This window comes from Lutra lutra, chromosome 3, assembly GCF_902655055.1.
Source record: "Lutra lutra chromosome 3, mLutLut1.2, whole genome shotgun sequence".
In the NCBI taxonomy this organism is placed as follows: domain Eukaryota; kingdom Metazoa; phylum Chordata; class Mammalia; order Carnivora; family Mustelidae; genus Lutra; species Lutra lutra.
This window is the reverse complement of record NC_062280.1, coordinates 42,989,063-43,011,666: the sequence shown is the minus strand read 5'-3', so window position 1 is coordinate 43,011,666 and position 22,604 is coordinate 42,989,063. Positions and strand designations below refer to the sequence as shown.

At 53.1% G+C, this 22,604-nt stretch overlaps 1 protein-coding gene across 5 annotated transcripts in view; it reads right to left on the bottom strand.

Annotated features, from left to right (window-relative positions):
• Window positions 1–22,604, bottom strand: part of AGAP1 (ArfGAP with GTPase domain, ankyrin repeat and PH domain 1) — a 520,173-nt gene that overhangs the window by 456,454 nt on the left and 41,115 nt on the right. The window lies entirely within an intron of this gene.

The following is a 22,604-nucleotide window of genomic DNA, read 5'->3' as shown; positions in this document are numbered from 1 at the left end:
CACCTGCAGGCAGGACACTATGGGAACCGGCAAAACACACGGGCCTTTTCAAAGGATCCCCTTCATTCCCTTTAACCAAATCCCATCCCCCCTACCCCCCATCCTCCCCCCTCCCCCACAAAGCTCAGCAGGGCTCCTCCACCAGGGCTTAAAATGCCAGCAGGGGGCTGAGGCCAGGCCCCCGGAGAGGACCCAGGCAGACACCTGCTCTCAAGGCTGCTCACAACAGGCAGGCCCTCACCATGTCACATGCGTGACCAGTGCATGAACCTGAAGTTTAGCAGTGGCCCCTGAAGAGAAGGCATTCTCAAAAGTACCAACACTTGCACCGAATTTGCAGAAAGCTGGTCTCAGGTACTGGGTCTGAGCAAATGGATGAAAATCCTCCCCCACCAGAGGCACCAGGAGGCCTCCTTGGCCTACTGTATGTCAGGCAAGATCAATTTCTGTGGAAAACAAGCTCCATAATAATAACAGGATCCCCCAGAGTCTGACTGCTCCAAAGCAAGGCTCAAGGCTGTAACTGAAACCTGATTCATCCGTCCAAGGAAAGCATCACATGAGGTCACATCTTGGTCATTAGTAGCTGGACCACTTTAAGATTCAATGAATACAGGCCAGGGTCAAGATCATAAATAGATTTTAAAAGGTTGTATGGGCTGAAAAAAGCATGCAGAATGAAAGGTAATTGCCAAGAGGAAGACCTACTGACTTCTCCAGAGGTCATTTCCTCCCAGCAGAGACCTACAGACCAACAGCAACACACACTCTCTCCCATGAAGACGCATGGGCTTGGAAACCAGAGAGTCCTACTGATCTCCCAGCTTCTCTTTCTGGCCATGGGACCTAAGCAAGGTGCCAGCCGGCCCCAGCCTCAGTTTCCTGATCTGTGACAGGGACACTACCACCTCCTTCCCAGGGGCTGTAATAAGGACACTGAAGCAGCCGGCCCCGTGCTCAACACACAGCAGACACATGATGCTGGCCTCCTGCTCTCTCTCTCTCTCCCTTCCCAACCCATGGCAAAATAAATTAAAATGAAGAGAATATGACAAAGTCCTCAAATTCGCCAAGAAATCAGGAGGAAAAAAAAAAAAAACCACCCCACCAAGAATAGGATAATTTTACTATAACATTCCAAGTCCCCAGGGATCTAATGGATACAGAGTATCTTAAAACTACAACTTCCTGTCTGATTGTAAAAATAGAGCAGTGTTTGCCGAAGACTCTGGATCCAATTAACACACCAATTTCCTCCCCAGAAGGAGCTGGTGCATCTGAGCTTGTGGCCTTGCAGAGGAAACCGGGGCTGATCAGCAGGGCTCAGGAAGCCGGGCTGGGGGTGGGGGGCACTGCCGTCGCCGGAGGGGGAGTTAGGCAAGTGTGGGCTGCAGTCACAGCCCAAAGCTGAGGGCACCACGGCCGATTCACGACGGGACATCAGGAAAGGCAACAGACCCAGACACAGAAGAAAAGGGACAGGCCACGGCTACCCTGCGGTGCTGGGATGAGTGGCTCTATGGCCCGCAGGGTGGGGGGCCAGCGCCCAGCAGCTGAGGGCAGTTGGCAGAGGGCCGGTTGGGGGCCCCGCGGCCTACACGTAGGGAAGTACGCCAGAGGTGTGAGGCAGACCCCGTACCACACGCGCTTACGTATCTCCACGGCAGCCCCAGAGGTAGAGCGCCTGCTCTGCTGCCGTCCCCATTTCACAGATGGGGGAGCCGTTCACCGGGATGGCTCAAGGTCAGCGGGCCGCAGAGCAGCAGAGCCAGGACGAGAATCCAAGTGGTCTGGCTCCTGAGGCTTCACTCTTGGTTAAGGACTGAGGATCTTCACAACCAAAGCTACAGGGAGCTTCTCTGGGAGGAGGGTTTTAAGGAAAAGGGGATGAAAGACAGCCCTGGGTCGGACGATGAGAAGGCCCCTGGAAAGCTCCAGGCACACGGAGGGAAGGCAGATGGCTGGGAGCTGCAGGGTGGACTTCAGGGTTTAAGGGTGGGGTACAGTTGGAAGCCCAGATGGGGACATGTGGTGGAGCGGGGGGAGGCAGCAGGAACAACACCCCTTGCTCCAGAATGCACAAAAAGAGGCAGCCTTAACCCCTCCCCCAACACCCATTAGCGATCAGCAGTACAACAAATGCCTAGCATCCCTCCCTCATTCCTCAACCCCAGAGAAGCAAAAAATACACTCATACCCTATAATCACTTGATTACAGGCCATAATATGTTATGCTTTGACTACACTGCTTGCTTATTATGGTATGAGAGAAGAAAGAATTGTTTAAATGGTGCCTAATGTAACAGACGAATAAAGGAATCGCTTTCACTCATGGGGAATGGCCTTAAAAGTTAACCACCCATTCCCCTCAAGATCACTGAAGACCATCCTTTACGTGCAAAACATAACACCATACACACCTCAATCTCTAAGCTCAAACATTTCTCATCTGTTGTTGAGAGTTCTGTATGTCCAACCCTTTCGACCATGTCACGTATTAGCTAGTTTGTTTAGGAAAGAAAACCCCTCAAGCTAGGCCGGGAAGGAGCCATAAACATGAGCTACAATTAAAAGCCTTGTGTTTTACAAAACACAACAAAAGTCAAACTTGGGAGGACATAGAGGAAGTTATGTTTCAACTTGACTGAAGTCGGTGGCTTTCCTCTGCAAACAGAAGCAGCTTGGGCTCAAATCTGTCAACAGTTTTTAAATCAAAGGCCTGTTTCTGCCTTAAATGTTAAGTCAATTACGGTTCTAATCCAAAAAAGGTATCTAATGAGCCTCTATTTAAACTCAGATATTTTTTCCAAATACTGAATTAGCTACTTAATCCTCTCAACATCCCCACCTCAGAGGCAGAAGGCTGCAGCCTGGAGAAGACTGGCCTGGGGCCGGGACGAGGTAGGCCCATCACCAGGGTGGGGCCAGGCAGGCCCGTCCAAGCCCTGCACCCCCAGCTTAGCAGCCAGAGGAAGCACAAGGAAAGGAGACACCTGGTTACACACCTGAACCATCTGGGAGGGATTCCGGAAAATTCCAACATGTTAGGGAAAGGCTCTAGCTGCCATGACCGCCCCAGTCCCCAAAGCAACAGAAGGGCTCTGTAAATTCTCCCTGTCCTCCTGCACAAGGCCTGGCCACCCTCCAATGGCATAGCTTCTAAAGATCACCGGTTTTTCGGTGGTTTGGGATTCAGGGCACAGCACTGGCAACGGTGGCCAGGTCCACGGCCAGCCCACTGAGGCCCCTGTGGCCCTCGATGAGGCAGGAACTCTGTTCATGCAAAGAGAACAGACTTGAGGAGGCAGCGCCATTGCAAGACCAGTAAGTGCAGCACAACACAACGGCTCCAGATCCAGACACAGGTGTGCCGGCTCCTGGCTCCCCACTCCCAGCTTCGGGGCCACCCCCTCCTCCCGTGGGCCTTCTCCACGTGGCCCAGATGTCAAGGTGGCAGCATGCACATTTCCCCCAACACGCAAGCCTGGGTCTGCATAGACAGAGTGGTCTGCTTTTCGTAATGACCTCTCATCAGAACACAAGGCCTCGGGCAGTGGGCAAAGCGCCTAGCAGCGCCCCGACCCTGCAGGAGCGTCACCTGGTCTAGCCGAGAACGCACACCTGAAATCTGAAGCACTTGAGAAGCCACATGTGTTCATTACCCACTGCTCCTAAACTCAGAGGCTTAAAACAACGACTTAGGATCTTTCACTTCTGGAGGTCAGAAGTCCAACGGGGGAGGGACGGCTGCATTCCCTTCTGAAGGCTCCAGGGGGATGACACACTCCTTGGCTTTTCCAACAGCTTGTAGGGGCCACACATACTCTGGCTCGTAGCCCCTTCTCCAAAGCCAGCAGCATCATATCTGATGTGATCATTCTTCCAAAGTTACATCTCTCCCTTAGATTCTCCTCTTCTACAACTAAGGACCCTTGTGATAATACAGGGCCCATGAGATAATCCAAGATAATTCCCCCAACTCAAGGTTCTTAACCATAATCACACCTACACAGTCCCTTGTGCCGTGTAAGGTAATAGAATCCCAGGTTCTGGGGATCGGGCCATGGACATCTTTGGAGGTCACCATTTTACCTACCACAATAGTGAAAGATGGGGCCGATCAAAAAATGCATTTCAGGGGCGTCTGGGTGGCACAGTCGGTTGAGTGTCCAACTCTTGGTTTTGGCCAGGTCGTGATCTTGGGGTCGTGGGATCGAGCCCCACATGGGGCTCCAAGCTCAGCAGGGAATCTACTTGGGATTCTCTCTCCCTATCCCCCTTTCCTCTCCCCACCATGCTCTCTCTCTCTAAAGAATAAATAAATCTTTTAAAAATAAACAAATAAAAATGTATTTTAACATACGTGCAAGGAGAGTCCCTATGTCACTGCTTACAACTGGGGAAAACAGAGAGGAGGCCAAGCACTGAATGGAAGTCCCGGTAAACACGTGACGGCAGAGCCATACAAGGGAATGACCCAGGCCCCCTTAAAAAGAGAGATCTGAACACACCGATGTAGAGAGACATCCAAACACACTGGGAAGGGAAAATGTGAAGAATTACCCTGTATCTCACACCACATACAAAAATTAACTCAAAACAGATTGACGACCTAAGTGTAACAGGAGAGGCTTACAAGAAAACAGGAATAAATCTTCATGACCTGAAATTAGGCAGTGATTTCTCAAACAGGACACCAAGAGCCCACACAACCAAATAAAAAACAGGTAAACTGGACTTCCTTAAACACTTCTGTGCATCAAAGAACACCATCATGAGAAGACAAGCCATGGAATGGGAGAATATATTTGCAAATCGTATGTCTCCTAAGAGTCTCGTAATCCAGAATACACAAGAACTTTTACAGCTCAATAAAAAGACAAATAATCCAATTAAAATATGGGCAAAAGATCTAAATAGGCATTTCTCCTAAGAAGGTATATAAATGGCAACTAAGTACATGAAAAAATGCTCAACACTACTAGACATCAGGGAAACAAAACTCAAAACTGCGGGGCGCCTGGGTGGCTCAGTGGGTTAAGCCCCTGCCTTCGGCTCGGGTCATGATCTCAGGGTTCTGGGATCGAGCCCCGCATCAGGCTCTCTGCTCGGCAGGGAGCCTGCTTCCTCCTCTCTCTCTGCCTGCCTCTCTGCCTACTTGTGATCTCTGTCAAATAGATAAATAAATAAAATTTAAAAAAAAATCAAAACCGCAATGAGATACCACTTCACACCCACTAAGACAGCTGTAATCAAAAAGATAATAACAAGTATTAGCAAGGATGTAGAGAAATGTGGACCCTTAAACACGGCCGTGAGAACTGATTCCAAAATTCAGAAACAACCCAGCATCCATCCATGAATGAATATTTTAACAAATGTGAGCTCCCCCCCCTTCTCCCCCACGCTCTATGTGAATTTGGTCTTAAGAAGGGACTGACACAGGGGCCCCCGGGTGGCTCAGTGGGTTAAAGCCTCTGCTTTCAGCTCAGGTCATGATCTCAGGGTCCTGGGATCGAGCCCCGCATATCGGGCTCTCTGCTCAGCAAGGAGCCTGCTTTCCTTCCTCTCTCTCTGCCTGCCTCTCTGCCTACCTATGATCTCTGTCAAATAAATTTTAAAAAAATTAAAAAAAAAAAGGACTGACACAGGCCATACCACGGATGAACCTTGAACACATGTTGCTACATGAAAGAAGCCGGCCACAACAGACCACATACTCTACGGTTCTATTGATAAGAAATGTCCAGAATAAGCAAATTCACAGAGACAGATATTAAATTAAAGGCTACTAGGGCCTGAGAGGAGGGAGAAATTAAGAGCATCTGCTAATGGGTACAGAGCTCTCTTTGGTGACAAAAATGTTCTGGAATTAGATGGTGGTGTTGAATCTCAAGTGCTCAAGCATACATTTTAAGGGGCCCATTTTATGGTATCCAAATTATATTTCAATAAAAATTGTTTTAAAATAATTATATGTTAAATTCCATGGGCGCAGAGAATTTGCACAACAACCTCCAAGAAACATCACGCTGCTTCTCCCCGGGGACCGGGGATGAGGACTGTCCTTCACTGCTCCATCATCTGTGTTCTCTGGTTTTCTCAGTGATTTAAAATCCTCTCAGGGAGCAGTGCTTAGAGCAAGGGGCACTCCCAGCATCCTCATCAAGCCGCCAGCACACAGCCGGCGCCCACTGGTCCAAGGTCGTGCTCACTGGAAAGCCTGTATTTGTGACCACAGAGAAGCACAAGACGCAAACTAAGACACAACCCCTTCCAGCCGGTCTGAGGACACTCACAAACCCCCATAATCATATTCTCACGAATTCTAAGCTGGCAAATAATTATAAGAAACCTCAATGAAATGTGTAATAAACTTCTTTTTCCTAATTACAAACAGACCCGTCTGAGGCTACGGTAATGATTTCCCAGAGCCCATCTACATACACTCGACTTCTACCCATAGCACCTGGGGGCCCCTCAAAAAGTCAATTTGTACAGTATATTTATGGTTGAGAGCATAATTGCATTATTATAAATTACAGCAGTTCAAAGTTGTTGCATCTTTCCAATCAAATCTTTCAAGGCTGCGTCCTCTGTGAGGAATGTGGTCCTGATCCCATCATCACATTGTTCCTGTGGGAAAACCAGCGGATGCTTACTGGAACTCAGTGCGAGGGAAAGTGGGCTGGAATCTCCGGGGTGCTCTTATTTCTCCTGAGGGCAAAGGCTGGAGGGTAGCTGGGTTACAGCAGAAAGAGAAAGGAAGTTGGTGGAGATGTGAGAACATTCTGGAAGGGCTCTGAGTAGTTTTAAAGGCTTGAGAGGCTGGATTTCAACATATATAATTTTCCTGGGCATGCTTCATTCTCAGAACCCATCACATGCATTAGAAGTACCACGAGAGGGAAACTGAGGCAGAGACACACCGAGGCTCACAGAGAACAAAAGCCCGTCAGAGACAAATGGTAGCATATTTTCATGGTTAACAAGGAAAAGGTGACAGAAAGGATTTTCAGGGAGAAAAAGTGGCTTAAAATAAGGAGAAAAGTAGTGGCTAAAGTCACTGTACACAGATATGCAATGAAGACAACACAGAATCAGATGAGAAAGAAGTCATGAAATAGGGGAATAAAGCAATGTGCGTGTGAAAGAGCCCATGTACACAAAAGTGTGGTGCTTCCCACGACGGGAGGGGGGTCCATCTCCTGGGGGCATCGCTCCACACAGACCCCCAGGCTCTCTCACAAACACACACACACAGAGGGTCACACACAGCTCACATACACACTCACAGACACACACACACACAGGCTCTTGCTCACACACAGGCTCTCACAGACACACACACACACACACATCCACACACAGGCCCCACAGCCTCCAAGGACCTGAATAATGACCACTCTGCACATTTACTGCGTGACCTCCGTGGACAGAGCCACACCCTGTCTGTGCAGGGAAGGACGCATCCCTCCACCGGCAGCTGCTGTGGGCTCCACCGTTCTCCTCCCGCTTGGAGGCTCATGAGCACAGAGCCCATGGACAGGTGATGTGAGGACTTGGCCCAGCAGCTTGGCCTCCACAGCACAGCCCCATCCATCACCCAAACCCATGACCTTATAAGCAGGTGACTCATGACTGAAAGCTCATTCACACGAGGAAGGGCCCACGGAAGCACCAACACAGACCTCAAATCTCAGTGCGGCATCAATGGTTACCTGCACATCACAAGTCCCACACCCGCAGCCCCAGGGAGCGCGCGCGCGCACGCACACACACGCGCATACACGCGCGTGCACGCACGTGGCCTCGCAGCTGCTCTGGGGACGGGGCAGGGCATGCACTCCAGTCTCCCTAACTGAACTGCAGTCCTGTGTGAGTCTGAGAAGTTTCCGTGCCTCAGTTTCTCCATCTGGGCAGCAGGGAACGTTCTGGCATGGGGGAGTCGTAGGCACCTTCTGGTGGAGCCCTTAGCGCTCCTGGCTCGGAGGAAAGGCCAACGAGGAACAGGGCACACAGACCCCACCGCTAGCCCCAACACTTCTTCGTTCTCACTTTTGTTGGTTCTCACAAGCCAGAGTCTCTGGAATGAGGTCAGATTCACTCCTTTCCCAAATCAAAAGGGCCCCAAGCCTCCACCCACACCCCGTCCTGCTGAGTCTCTTGCTCTCAGAGCTCCCTCACGGGCCTTGCCAACTGCAGTACACGAGCAAGGCTGTGCAGCCCCAGCAGCAAATTACCACTCGGAAGGACAGCTTCCCAGGGGAAGAGGCGCTTGTGAACCGCAAGGAAGGAGTTGGGGCCTGGGAGGGCATGTGCGGCCCCCGTGGCAGGTGCCGCAGACCCCTCCCGGCCAGGCCCCCGTGGGCACCGTGCCCTGACAGCCTCCGTTCTGAAAGCCAGCAGGAAGCAGACCAGCAGTGGGGTCCTTCCCACCAGAGCCCTGGCAGCTGGGAAACCCAGGACCGCCTTTCCTGCCTCCACGTGCCATCTCCAGGAAGCCAGCAGCCACGACCGAGCCTACTGAATGCTCAGGGTGGTGGGGCCCAAACTAATACAGCCCTCAGTCCCAGTCTGACTTCTACGCTCCTGCTGCAGAAGCAGGGGACCACACAAGCTTGTGGCAGGAGTTCAGCCACGACAAACTTCTGGAAACACGCTCACATGGGGGTCAGCACACATCCGCACAGGGCAAGCGCATCGTGAGGCTCGCCTCACTGCCACTTCTAGGCCACCGCTCAACGGCATGACCAAGTGGGGTTCTAGAGTCACGGTCTCATGGCATGGCAGACAAAGCGCAGCTCACTGCACTTTCTAAGGCAGCTGGGTCCATCAGCATCCTCGTCGTGTTCGTGTATACGTTCGTTTACTGAAACACACACCTGCACACACGGAGGGAGGGACACAGAAGCATTAAAAACAAGCCTCCTCCCACTGAACCCTGTTGGAAGCTCTGGGCTCCCTCCCTCCCCAGGCAGGGGTCACTCAGGGCCTGGGCACCCAGGGGCAGTCTGAGCAGGGAAAGGGTGCAGGATTTGGTATCTGTGGCCTCACCACTAAACCCCCTTCCGGGGTCATGTCACCCCAGACTCCCACGTGGCCCATCCACAGGAGGGATGAGCCACTGCCTAAGCCACTGCCTGAGCCATGGCCCACCCTGCAAGGCCCGGGTGCGGGTGGCGAGGCCCCACTGGCTTGGGCTGTGGAGGCTGCACCCCTCCTATCTCATCTGGGGCTGCCGGAGCAGCAGCTGAGTCCTCAAATGCAGAAGGCAAGTGCGGGCCAAGGACAGGGGGACCTTGGGCATCACAACTCCTGTGACACCAGCCTCACAGGCAGCAGCTCTGAGGAAGGGGCAGCTCCTCTGCTGGTCAGCAGGCAGGGGGCAGGTGTGGTCCCCAGTGGGCGCCCCGCACCATACACACGTCAGTCTCCGTCCCCTGCCTCCTCTCGGGGCAACTCTGCAGCCTCTCCCCAACTCCATAGCTCCCCAACCAGCAGCGCCCAGCTGGCGCACAACTGAACCGGAGGACAGAGGGAGGCAGGCCTGGGAGGCCTGCTCTCAGTCTCCGTGGCCTTACCCACATGGTACACCCACAGAGCGGGTGCCCAAACACCCAACAACCAAGTCGTCATCCAACCAATCCTACATCCTGATGGAAGCCACAGGAGCATCAGTCACCAGCCACAAGCCTCAGACAACCAGCATGCGGCCTGCCAAGTGCCTTACAACCTCAGACACCCAGAGCTAGGTGGGAATCCCGGTTCTCTTCCCCCAGCACTTTGGCCAACTGTGGCTTCACTCAGGAGTGAGGCTGCCAAGATCGAAGCAGAAGTTCACACGTTTGGGTCGCTCCCTCCTATCCGGCCAAAAGCAATCTGATGAAAAGGCCCCAGGATAGACCTGCCTGTACACAGCCCAGACTCTGAACACGCTATCCCTCCTGCTATCCAGCTGGGGTGCAGGGGGCGGCGGGCACTGTGCAGAAACCTCCTTTACTTGCAGAGGCAAGCCCCCTGCCCCCGTCCCACCTGGGACACCCCTGTACAGCATGCAGTCCTGACACTCAGCAGACCCAGGACACCACAAGCGGAGGTCTCCCTGAGCATGTAGCCAGGCTTCAGATGCTCAAGTGGGGACTGCTTTTACTCAGAGAATGGAAATGCAGACCAATGGGCACAAGTGGACAGCCGGCTGGGTCCTCGGGGCTGTGTCACCGACAATTCTCAGCTGAGCAGACCCACACTGCCTGTGGGGAGACTCACAGAGCAGGACAGCTGGCAGTCTGCGTCACTGAGACATGGGCACAGGCAAAAGAGTGCTAGTACAGAGCAGGCAAGACCCTGGCTCCTTTAATGAGAAATACTTACCTCATTAACCCAAATTCTTAAGGAAATGATCCATCTGAGAAAAGAATCCCAGAGCCCTGGAAGTTCTGCCTAGGGGCACCAGACCACCCCCCCCCCCCCGCCACACCCCTAGCCCCCAGGCTACCCCAGGGCTACCCTGGGATTCTGAAATGCTAAGACACCTAGTGCTCACACCATGGGAAACCACCTCCCTGGACCTCCCTACAACATTATTGGCCAGAAAGAAAGTTTGTTTGGCAAACTCAAAAAATGGTTCCAAATGGCATCAAGACTTTTATGAGGCTCTGGGAACCTCCAACCACAGGCTTGTCAGTGGAACTTTCTTCCCTCCTTCCCCGAAGCTGGAGGCCTCCCTGGTGGTCTCCTGAGAGGCACGGGGAACAGAGGCCCGGGTTAGCTTCTGGTTAGCGGGCTATGAGGGGCAGCCTGGTCCTCCCAGTTTGCTTTCCTTACCAGGAAGGTCCACACGCTCCCCAGGCACTCCCAGGACCGTGCCCCTCTCCCACCCCAGGGCATGTAATCAGGAGCCCTGGTTGCAAGCAGACTTCCCACATAAGAAACCCAAACAAACCATGAGGAACCGCTAAGCACGCCACACTCTGCTTTGGTATAAACACACAGGCAGACCCACACTAATTAAAACGAGATGCTCAAGTTCAGGGTTCCTAATCACCTGCCAGATTGACGTACTGTCTTACAGGCTCCATCCTCCTCGTCTTCCTCCTCCCGAAAAGCCTACCTTGCTATCCACCTTTCTACTTTTGGAAAATCGCTTCCCAGGAGCCCTTCTGCAGGTCTCTTGCAGTGACTGGACTGAATGTTTGCTACCAGGAAGCTTCCATGAATTCCTGGCCAGAGGGATCAAGAGCAAAAAAGCCTTTTCGTCCACCCAGTAACAGGCCCGCAGGGCAAGTGGGACTGGGCTGCGGGAGGGACAGGAGCTCTCTGATCCCCAAGCTGCGCTTCTTTCTCACATCCAGTGACCTCAGCTGAGACATTTTCAAGGTGATTCTACTGCAGAGCATAGGGCAAGCCACGTAGGAACATCGAACATGCTGACAGGCACCCTGGAAGGCTCTGCCACCTGCGTCCCCAGCACACCTGTTGGAGGTCCTTCCAGATCCAAAGCCCTGGGAGGCGTCCTAGTGTGGCTCCAGATATAAACTGCTGGCCGCCATCTCACACACAGATCCCACTGCCACCAAATGACCCCGCCAAACAGGGCAGGGAGATGTGCTCATACACCAAGGCTCAACCAGTCCTTTTAAAGCCAATGACAATGACAATGATGACAAAGATGGTGACTGTAACAGCGGTAATCATTTATGAACTACTTACCACATACCAGCGTTCTAGAATCTATTTCTCTTAACCAATCCTAATAACACCACAAGAGAAGCACTAATGCTACATGCTGATACGATTTAACTGGGGGTTCAGAGAAACTACACATCTGGGGGATGTCACACTCACACCCACATAAACTCTGTGTGTCTGTGTGTGTACGCACACGCACACTTAGGAGCAAAGTGGCCCCTGCCGCTCCATACTACCACCTGTGTCCGCAGAAAGGCCCTCGCTGAGAAGCTGGCTCAAGGCCCCTCACTTCCGGCACTATATTCCGCAGCTGCGTTCCTGCAACTCCACTTCCCGGACTGCAGACACTGCTCTCTCCAGCTGCTCCCACCACCACAAACCCTCCTTGTCTCCTCTGCCCCCATTCTCAGGGCCCAAGCCTCCCTGCACCCACAGCAGCTCTGCATGCCTCAGCCACACCTGTCTCCGACCTCCAGCAGGTGCCGGCCCCGGCCCACCACCCCTGCAGCTGGAGGAGCTGCTCCCACCCCACATCCCCACTGCCTGGCAAACACGAACTGCTCCGCTGATGCTTCTGATGCGCAAATGACTCACCGAATGAAGGAGCAGTGGAAGCATGCCACACTTTCCAGAAAGCCCATTCCCCAGGGTTCTGCACTGTCTCCAAGGAACCAATGGTTCTATTTGACCAGGCGATTCCACTGGTCTTTGGGCCTCCAACAACAGCAAGCATTAAACACACAATGAAATCCCATTTGCATTATAAGTACACCAGGGAAGCATTCCAAGCCTGGTTTCCTAAACTATTTCCAGTTATAAAATGTCCCTTGATAAATTTCTTGGCTTCAACTTCTCTCTTCTCTCTGCAGTAACTGTGTTTCTCAGTGCCAGCGACACGCAGAACTTCAAGTGGGTCTAAGTGGAGCCTCCCAGATGCGTGTGGCCAGAAGGGAGGTTAAAAGCCACACAGACGGTCCTCAAACTCACCCCTGTCACGCGTCCCCAAGTCCTGCTCAAGTGGGTATCAGTAGCCAGATTTAAACCAGTCATGCCATACCTCCACACTAGGTTCTCCAGGAAGACTTGCAGACTTCCTGTACCTTTTTAGAAGCTGGAAGAATAAACCAGGAGAAGAGTGCACGAGAGGTCCTCCCCCTCCCCAAAGCCCGCACTCAGGGCTGGAGGAAGGGCAGCAGCTACCCTGCTCTCTGCATCACCCCAAGTGCAGGGTGCCTCTTCAAGTCCTGATCGGAGGACCCGCCCCCTCCCCTCCAGGACCTACTGGCCAAGGGAAGAGCAGAAGTGAGCCCCCTCCACATTCGAGAGAAAACTCCCAGGGTTTGACCTTCTCTCTCTCCGAGATGCCCCACTCAGAAACCATTGGCAAATGCCGTCCAAGACTGTGCCTAGGAAAGAAAATCAGTCTCACGTGGGGGCCCCAGAAGCTGTCTGGCTCCTCTCCCTTCAGCTGCTCAAAATAAGCGGGAGATGGGAGGTCTGGAAGCTTCATTCCCAGGAAGCAGGAAAGAAGGAAATAGGGCTCCTGAGAGAGAGAAGGCAGGACAGGGCCTGACCCCACCAAATGGTCTCAGCTGCCCTGGAGGGGGCTGGTGGGGCACGATGCTGTCAGGCCCGTGCGCGGAGTACCAGCCGCCAAGTCCCGCCCCGCTGAGCCTGCCCCTTCCCTCTGACATACGCCCACTTTTAGAAAACACTGTTCTATCAGCAGACTCAAAGAGCTCACACTCAGATCCACGGAGGGATCAAGGTTCTCCCTCCCATTGCAGCATCCTGTCTACAGCTCCCACTGCTCAGGCGCGGGACCCAGGGCGGTGGGCCCTAGAGCCTTGCGGAGCCCACAACAGCTCCACGGCGGACACACAGGGCACTCACCTAGCCGGTGGCCGGGGCCCGCTGGTGGGGGAGCCCGTGCACTGGCATTCCCGGCAGCTCCCACTGGCGCCCACGGAGAGGCAGAGCCCCATCAGGAGCAGAGAAGCCACTTCGCCCTCTCGGCTGACCTCTGCGGAACGATGATGGGGGAGAAGCCGCAGGTAGCAAAGGGCTTCAGTTTTACAGAGGGCTCTAAGAGAAAAGCAGGGAAGAACACAGGGGAGACTCCAGCTTCAGGTGGGAACATGCGCACAGAGCCTGACCGGGCAGGGCTGCCTGGAGCACCGTGAGCACCAAGAGCCTTGGGCCAACCTTCCACTTGCACAGCAGGCTGTGGGCACAGGCTGGGAGTGTGCGGGCCTGCAGGGGCAATACTGGCCCCCCTCCTTGCCCAGGCCCCAGCCGCTCCCCGCTGGCACCCCTGAAAACGACCCACAGCTCTGCTCTCACGCCTACCCAGAGGTGGACATGGAACAGGTCACTAGAGCACCAATACCACCAGAGACCCCGAAAAATTCACCTGACACCACAAGGACGCACACAGGATATTCGTCATTTCACACACAACAGGTCACAGAAGAGTGAGCCGAGTCCACAGGAGTCCACAGCAGTCGAGGGCCAATCCTCCTGCATTGTGGAGGTCCTGCATTGCCGAAGAGGTCAGCTCTGGTCACCTGAGATACCAACAGCCCTGCAGGGCCTACACCCGGGCAACCCCGGCCTTCCGCTCCAGCGGCTGTTTGAGAACCTTAGAAGCTATAGCCAAGGAGAGGTGCCACTGCGGGAGCCACCATACCCAGGTGACTTCATGAGGCTGAGCTCGCCACGAATGTACTGTATACAGTGACTGCAGAGCACTGTCGGCACAGAGGCTCCAAGACGTGGCCCTAGCACACGTCCGGGGTTGACAACAGGCTTTCCCCGGAGGGTGGCCGCAGGTCCCCCCAGCAGGTGGCGGCCCAGGGTGCAGTCAGGAATCCCTCTGATGAGGCAGCTCGGCAGAAGGGAGGGTCTTGGCAGCAGGGGGAGAACGCGTGGCCCGTCGCTGGGCCCACAAAGGCCTTCCGTCTCACACAGCCGGTCTACAACACTGGGCAGGATGGCGCCCCTCCCTGCCTTCCAGCACAGGTGACGCTGCACTTCTGGGGTGACTGCCCCGGGGACTGGATTGCTACTGCCTGCTTTCCTGACTCCCTCCACCCAGTGGGAGCCACGTATGGAGCAGGAGGAGGACGGATTGGGGGGCAGCCCAGAACTTCTCAACTATAACATGTCCACCAGTCACGTGCGGATCCAAAGGCACTTAGGACTGGGGCACACATCCCGCATCCCCAACATGCTCCCAGGGGACAGGGGTCTTTCACTGACACTGTGAGTTGCTGCCAGGGTGTTATCTATATATCCTACCTTGTTTCTGGAATCTAACAATTCTGAGTGGCTTAAATGGGGCTTCCACATAGAACACACTGCTCAGGGCGCTCACCAAACAGACTCACGTGAGTGCCCAGATACATCAATACTGTCGCTATGATACCCAGGTGCTAAAATGTGAACAGTATTACGCTCATTTTTTAAAAAATTAGATGGTGGAAAAGGGCTTTAAAAAAATAATAATTTAAAGGGAGCAAAAGCTGCCCACAAGGCATGCAGAAAATTAACAGACAAAATCAACTTGTACCAGGAAAGCTAGGACAGGCTGGCAGAGCTAAAAATAGAAGCTGAATGGGGAGCCTTTCACGCAGGCTGGTGAATGCCCTGCCTCTCCTCTGAGCCTCTATGGCAGCTCTATAAACAAGTGGCTGGAGGTACGGCTGATCTCAAGCCTGAGGCTTATGCAGTCTGCAAACCCGGATGCTGTCCTTCCTGAGCGAGGTGGCTGGCAAATGGACCTCCCGCCAGGCAGCGCTCACTGATTTCCCCCAACTGCCTTGGTCTTCTCCAGCCCTCACCACCTGACTGCCCACACAGGCCTATGCCAGGATCTGGAGAACTTCATTTCTTTAGCATTCCATCCTCCAAGAACCGTGAGGGACACAATGTCAGAGGAACAGGGAAGCTGTGAAACACTCAGTCACCTGGGTGAGTGCCACATGCCTAGAGGCTGTTTCTCCCTTTCTGCCCAAGCCCCAGAATGCAGCAAGTTCAGTCTGTACTGAACACTCCTGCAAACATCCAGGTGTCCCTCTAGCGTGGGAGGGGGGGGGGTCAAGGCACCTCTGCAGGGGGCCAGATGCCAAAACAGCCAGAGGCAATGCGCACACAGAGGGGTGTGGCTGTTTCAAAAAAACTTTATTTACAAAAACAGGGATGGCGGGCTGGACTCAGCCTGAGGGTGTTTGCTGACCCCAGCGGTAGAGCACCCCTAGCTGGATATGTAGAAAATGTGGGAGTGAAATATGGGTCCTTTCATCTGCATAAAGACCAGAACCAGCCTCCCAGCTAGACAAACTAGGCTTTGCTCCAAACTGAGGAGCTTCTGGCCTTCTGCACACCCCAGTGTTTCTGAAAGTAAGCTGCGGGAGAGGGGAAAAAAATCTTCAAGTCGAGGAGTCGAGCCCCCCAGTACCACCCTGCAGGGCTTCACCACCAGAATCTCACAACTGGAACACGGAGGTAGAGCAGGTGAGCGCCCCCAGACCCGGAAAAGGGTCACCACCATGATTACCAGGGTAACAGGAGCCCGTCGTCTTAAGTACCGAATCAGTGCCCAAAGCACTGGGCTTTGCTCTCTGCCCCATAATTAGCAGGAACCTCAGAGCAATCGCTCTGTCTTCTCGCACTAAAATGGATATAACTATGTCTCCTGACCTTTGGACAGAAATAGCAACAAGAGGCTAACCTCCCCCAAGGCCCGGCTGACAGGAATTCATCATACCTGTTGCTGGTGTGTATGCATTTCCATAAAACAGTTTCTAGAACAAAGTGTTACACACAGATCAGTGGAGAATTTTACGGGGGTCTTTTCTTTTCGGAGCACAGACACCCAAGCATCTGCCTTTTGCCTCCACTCCCAAGCCTACCCCCACACCCACAAATATAGCTTCTCACAGGAACCGCATGAAATAAGTCCATCCTCGTGGCTGAAAGGACTCACACAAGCTGAGGTTATCTGGGAGGTTGGTACCATAGGGATTTGAGTATTTCCTAGGAGAAAGAGACTCCTCTCCAAATCGAACACAAAAGGTACATGTTCTCCATGGCATCGCTTCAGGCAAGCCCCGTGTTGAATCTCAAGCACACTAGACACATCCTGTAAAATAAAAAGGGGGGGATAGGACCTAGAAATCATATTAACACAGACAAAGGGAACCCCAGCAGACAGGAACACCGGAGGCCCACTCATCTTCAATCGGGTGTGCTCCTGGGGTTCGCTAATCTTGTGTTAATGGATCTCACAGCACCGGTAGGTTGTGCCTGTGCGGGGCTGATAATGTGGCCTACAAGTCTGTGATCTCACTCATCTGTATTTAGTTTTATTGGGGCAGCTGATGGAAAACATTGGAAGAACGGGACTCGTTTCTCATACTGTGTTATACCATGCTCCAAGCAGCAAAGCAGTGTTCACAGAACCAGGACTAGGAGGCTTGCAGTGAGTCCAAGGTCATTCTCTTGAGCTTCTAAGACTTCGGGAAAACAGTCAAGAAGTCACTAAAAGCAGCATATAACTCCCTGGAGTTTTATTCAAGTACTGGGGAGGGAAAAAACAAAGATTTCCTCAAAGAGTTCTAAAAGTGTTCTAGAAGCACAAGCGAAAGTACATAACTTGGGCAGTGGGTACCAAATGGCTAAGCTAGCTCCCTGAGGCTGACCACGTGGGGTTCGACTCCCAAGCCTGCTGCCTCTGTCACTTCTCTTGTCCACCGGAGGGTAAAAACCATCCCTCCACAGTGCCATATTACACCACAATCTCAAAAATGTATGTTTTCTGTGAGCTGGGAACAGCCTCCTAGAGATGAGGTACCCTTTCTCCTTCGGGGTCCCCCTCTGCACAGCCTCACGGCTAATGGGGCAGCAGCAGGTGGACCACAGGCTGACGACTACAGATGGCCCACCTTCTCACTCTGCTTCCGCAAACTGCTTGCTTTCCTTCCACTGACAGGATTTTCCATAACTTTCTTTAATCTGTTTCGAGATTCACAGCAGCATCTAAATAAAACTTTCTCATTCTGCCAAGAGACTGAAGAACACACGGGTGAAGCAAGCTCCTGGGTGAGGTGGAGCACAGCAAGAGGTCTCCAGCCAGCAAGACGTTGTTTGGGTCTCCATGAGGGCCCTCTCGCCGGGTGGGAGCCAAGGACCAGTCAGGGGAGGGGGCAAGCTATCACCATCACCCGCAAGGATCACCCTCCAATCCCCACATAAGCTCCCACCCCATCATTGCCATCAGCTGCTAAATAACCCCAGTTTTGGACAGAAACCAAAGTCATCTTGGAAGGGCCCCAGCCCTGTTTCCCAACAGAGCCCCAGGACAGATGCGCAGACCTCAGGCATGCTTCTGGAACCACGATTCCTTCTCCTGATAGAATGCCAAGCATCACCAGGAGTTCAAGCTGGCTAACTGAAACCCAGGTTACTTCCAGACTGCAGCCTCCACTTTGCTTGTCCCCTCTGACCCTGAAAAGAGATTTTTTAAGCATCTCATTTCCATTTCACAGGATAATCGAAAGAAGCAAGATGGCTCCTATCAGGGTGGGGTGGGGGCCTGCTGGGCACTCAGCCGGGGGCGTTCCCTGCAGCCCCAAGCTTGGCTCAGGACAACATTCACACATGATGGCAAGAAGTCAGCTGAGGTCTGGGAGACAGCTGTCCCCACGCCTCCAGATTCCTGCCCTCTGGGCCCTCTGTCACAGACAGACCATTAGAGCCCAGTGTGGAAATCACCACGGAGAGAAAGTGAAGACTGTGCTGAATCTTCAAGAATGAGGAGGGTCCGGCCAAGACCTCGGGGGTTGGGGGGGGGGTGGCCATCCAGGTGAACAGGACCCCAGGAACAAAGGCCTGGAGGTAAGAACCACACTTAGCATAAAGCAGTGTTTCTAAACCTGTGTCTCATTATTACACAACCTAAAAAGCCTTTTCAGAATTATTCTCATCATCTCCCCTGTGAAACTTGAGCAGCAGAGATACACTGAACACCTGTTTGTGTCCTGTGGCTTTTGAGGGCCGCACACCTTTGCAGCATTTGGGATTTCTTTCCCCTCTCAGGAACGGATTTTCACCCCTACTGAGAAGGCTGGGTGTAAAGGGGTTGCAAACAGCTTCAAGCAGGGGACGTGCTCTGCCAACTGGGGGACACCTGCCGTCTGCAGCCCACCCTGTCTTCCAGGGTCAGGAGGTGTCCCCTGGGCCCTGCCCTGCAGCAGAAGCCCCACCTTTCCCAGGCTCTGTGTCTGACAAGGAGGCAGCAAGTGCCAACCAATGCTCAGTGCTGTGGTAGATAACAGGGTGTGTCAATGAGGGTCCCCAGCCTCAAGGGCTTTGGACACCAACAGAGCAGAAACAGCTCAGCACTGTCCATCTTAGAGCGGTCTCTTGACAGGGCCAGAAGAAGAGTTGATCATGGCAGGAACCATCAGGGCCAGCATCCCAGGGGGCCTGGAACTGGCATGCACTGCATTCCCCCAACAGAATCTGCACGCACAGTTGAGGAGGGCAGACTGCCGCTGACGACAGGGATGCACCCCCACTACAGCCCAACACCCCCCATCTTTGGGAGTAAATGGCCTCAGGACGCAGTTACTGGGTCTGACTCAGTCTAACCGGGTGCTGGGAGCAGAAGCAGAACACCCCATCTCCTATTGCCCCTGCTTCATTATCCGTGGTTGCAAGAGACCAAGACAGGTTTCAATTCTGTCTCCAGTTTCCTCTAAATAAACCTCGAACTCAGATTCCCTGCGCTGGCCCTGTGACACAGTCACCAGGATGGAGTGTTTCTCCCAAACCTCAGCCTTGTGACTATCGTGATTCAACTCCATGGGGTGTAAAAGATCTGTCTGTATGTTGAAGTGACTGCTTGTGTCATTAGAATATCGTTTAACCCAAGCCAAAATTTAAAAACTGAACTACAAAGAACTTCCATCCACAGAATACAGGGCCATTGAGGAGAAGGCAACGTGACCCTGGCTGAGCCAGTCTCACCCACAGGAAACAGAGCGATTCTGAAACCTGACACAAAGGGTTTAAAGTCGACCTTCCGACAGGAAGACAGATTCCCCTTAATCAACTGGAAATTCAAGTTTGACAGTTACAGCATGCAAGGGCCTTAAGCAAAAGGCTTCACGTCATAAGGAGCTCTAGGCATCTTAATGGGGGTGGGTTCAGCAGGCCCCCCACCTTCCCCAGGCCAGGTACACACCACCCCACCCCGGTGGCCAACAGGACGAAACTCACAGGGAAAGGGCTCACGTGCTCACCCTCAGCTTTGAGAGCTTGACTTCCAGTGAACAAAAGCGTATTTCCAGCCACAATGACTCTGGGAAGGATCCTATTTCTCCCCCACAGAGGCCGGTCAAGCCCCAGAGAGCATCCTTTCCTTCAGAAGCCGGTCAAGCCCCAGAGAGCATCCTTTCCTTCTGAGCTTACATAATAGAAACTACACACAGATTCATCTAGAGAGGAAACAGTTTCTGTGGAACCCAGGACCCATTAAGCCCCACAGGGTAGCACAAAGCCCCTCAGGTTCAGGGACATTCTTCACAAAAGCAAACTGCAGCTTCCTATGTCCCTCTGTCCTGCCCACCATACCTGATGGGCCACTGGGCAGATAGCTGGCCTGCAGACCTCTGCCACTCACTCCCATCACATTCCTGGGACAGGTGGAACCCACATCTGAGCAATCAGTCATCACTCATACAGATGGCCACTGAAGGTCAAATATTTGGTAAGCACTGATCACACTCGAGAGTAAGCTTCATCAAAAGACACCCCCAGTCACCAGGCATTCAAACGCTCTTCCTGGAACGGGGGAGAGGGAAGCAACAGAGCCGCCAGTGCACAAGGAAAGGGCATGACCAGAGCCAGAGGCAGATACACGAACAGTCGCATCTGTGGCAGCAGGCAAAAGCAGATGCCAGGCCCTGGTGGGACGTCACCTTAGATCCGTCCCATGATGTTCTTCCTGAGCCAGTGTTTCCGGAGGGCACACACCATCACTGGATATCTCGAAGTGCACCCTGCTAGCACAGGTGAGGGCTCAGAAGGGCTTTCCCGAACACCACCCAGCTCCCGCCGCTGCTCCCATCAAGGCGTGAAGCCTGAACTCACTGCCAGTGCTCCAGGCTGAGGTCCCAGCTGTGAATGCTCTGCCAGGGCTATCGAGCAAGAAAATGAATTAACAGGAACTGGAAAAAGAACTAGAGAAGCCTGATAGGATCTAATCAGAAAAATAGCTTTCTGCCTTCACCAGAGAATTCTTTCTCTTCCCAGGAGCATCCATCCACCTGAAAAGTGCTCCAGGAACTCCTAGAAAAAGATCCAGAAAAGGGAGTCCCTATCTTCTCTTGCTCAATCTATTTGGAAACAAGATGTCAAATTGTACCAACTGAGCCTACACCCAGGAGGGAAGCCCCTCCCAGGGCAGGGAGAGCGGGTGGATATCCAACGGAGGAGGTAGACAGGAGTCTGGGTACACCCAGACCCCAGTCTTGGAGCAGAGACTGGCCCTGACTTCCCCCGGGGCACCCTGACTTCCCCCGGGGCAGCCATGTTCTGTGCCTTCTATTGTAACATGGTCTGCGCCCTCTGGAGCTGGCTGGTAGTTAAGACATAGATACTTTGTTTCTAAAGCAGGAAAAATGACCTTTCCAAGCAGGGATGCTCCAAGAAGCCTGGGGGGCGGGGAGACAGGGAGGTACTTCAGACTTGAAGGACAGGACAGAGAGTAAACTTGAAAGGGAAACCAACAGGAGGGCAGCCTAGGGCCAGGCCAGCCCTGGAGAAGCTTCCTGCTGCTGGCAGGGTGTGGCTTCACCCCATACTTAACCTGCCAGGCAGAGCTCCAGCAGACACAGAGATCCCAGAGGGACAGAGCTGCTCGTGCCTTCAAGCTGTCAGACCCCAGGGCGCAGCTCCAGGTCTGGGTGAGGCCCTGAAAACAACCCCAGGCAGCTACAGTCTGAAGCTCAGTTCAACAATCTTCCTCCAACTTCTCCCCTAGACGCTCTAGGGGCCCTTCATTGCCTGGTTAAGATGCAAAGCCAATAATCCTTCCCCGGCTCAGGGACAGGGAATGTCACCAGGCCGACTGAACAATGTCCTATTGAGCATGCTCTACAAGAGTGGACACTTAATAGCAATGAGCAGATACCTTCTATCCTACAGAATAGCTACACTGTAATTAACTCAGCTCAGTCACTTCCCCACTTGGAACCTGCAGGCGACACTGAGCCCCTTTGGCTGCAATGACAGCCAGCCCTCCTTCTCAGGGCCCAGCCTACCCCTGGGACTTGCCACAGACTCACTCCAGGATGTGGGAAGGGGCCAGACGATCCCCAGAGAAGGACAATACCACCACTCACCCATCCATCCCAAAGAAAACCCAGCCTTCAGTCAACAGAGGCACAGCTCCAAATCCCAAAACTGAAGGACAAAACCCCAGCTGCAGTTTGGTGCCCCCTATTCTGGTGGTCCAGCTCCCAGAGGTAAATAAAAATTCAGAGTTTCAAGAAGACTACGAGGGCCATTCATAGGACAACTGGGAGCCGTAAACACGGCCGGAGAAGTAGGGGTGGTACTGGCAGAATGCTCCACGCCCCGCGGTTACTGAGAATTCTTTCCTTGTTTCTCAGGACACACAGGCAACAGCATCTGGTGCCGAAGTACCCTTAAGCAGCCTCCAACGGCTCAGTGAGACAGACCAGATAGACATTCACGGAGACAAAGGCAGGTACGGCGAATCCATCAAACTGGTTTTTCCAAAAGCCTGAAAGAAAATCAACTTTCTTTTTAGGATCATCTCATGTAAAACATATACGTTTTATAATCATTTCTAACAACATGCATGGACATATTAAACTCCTGTG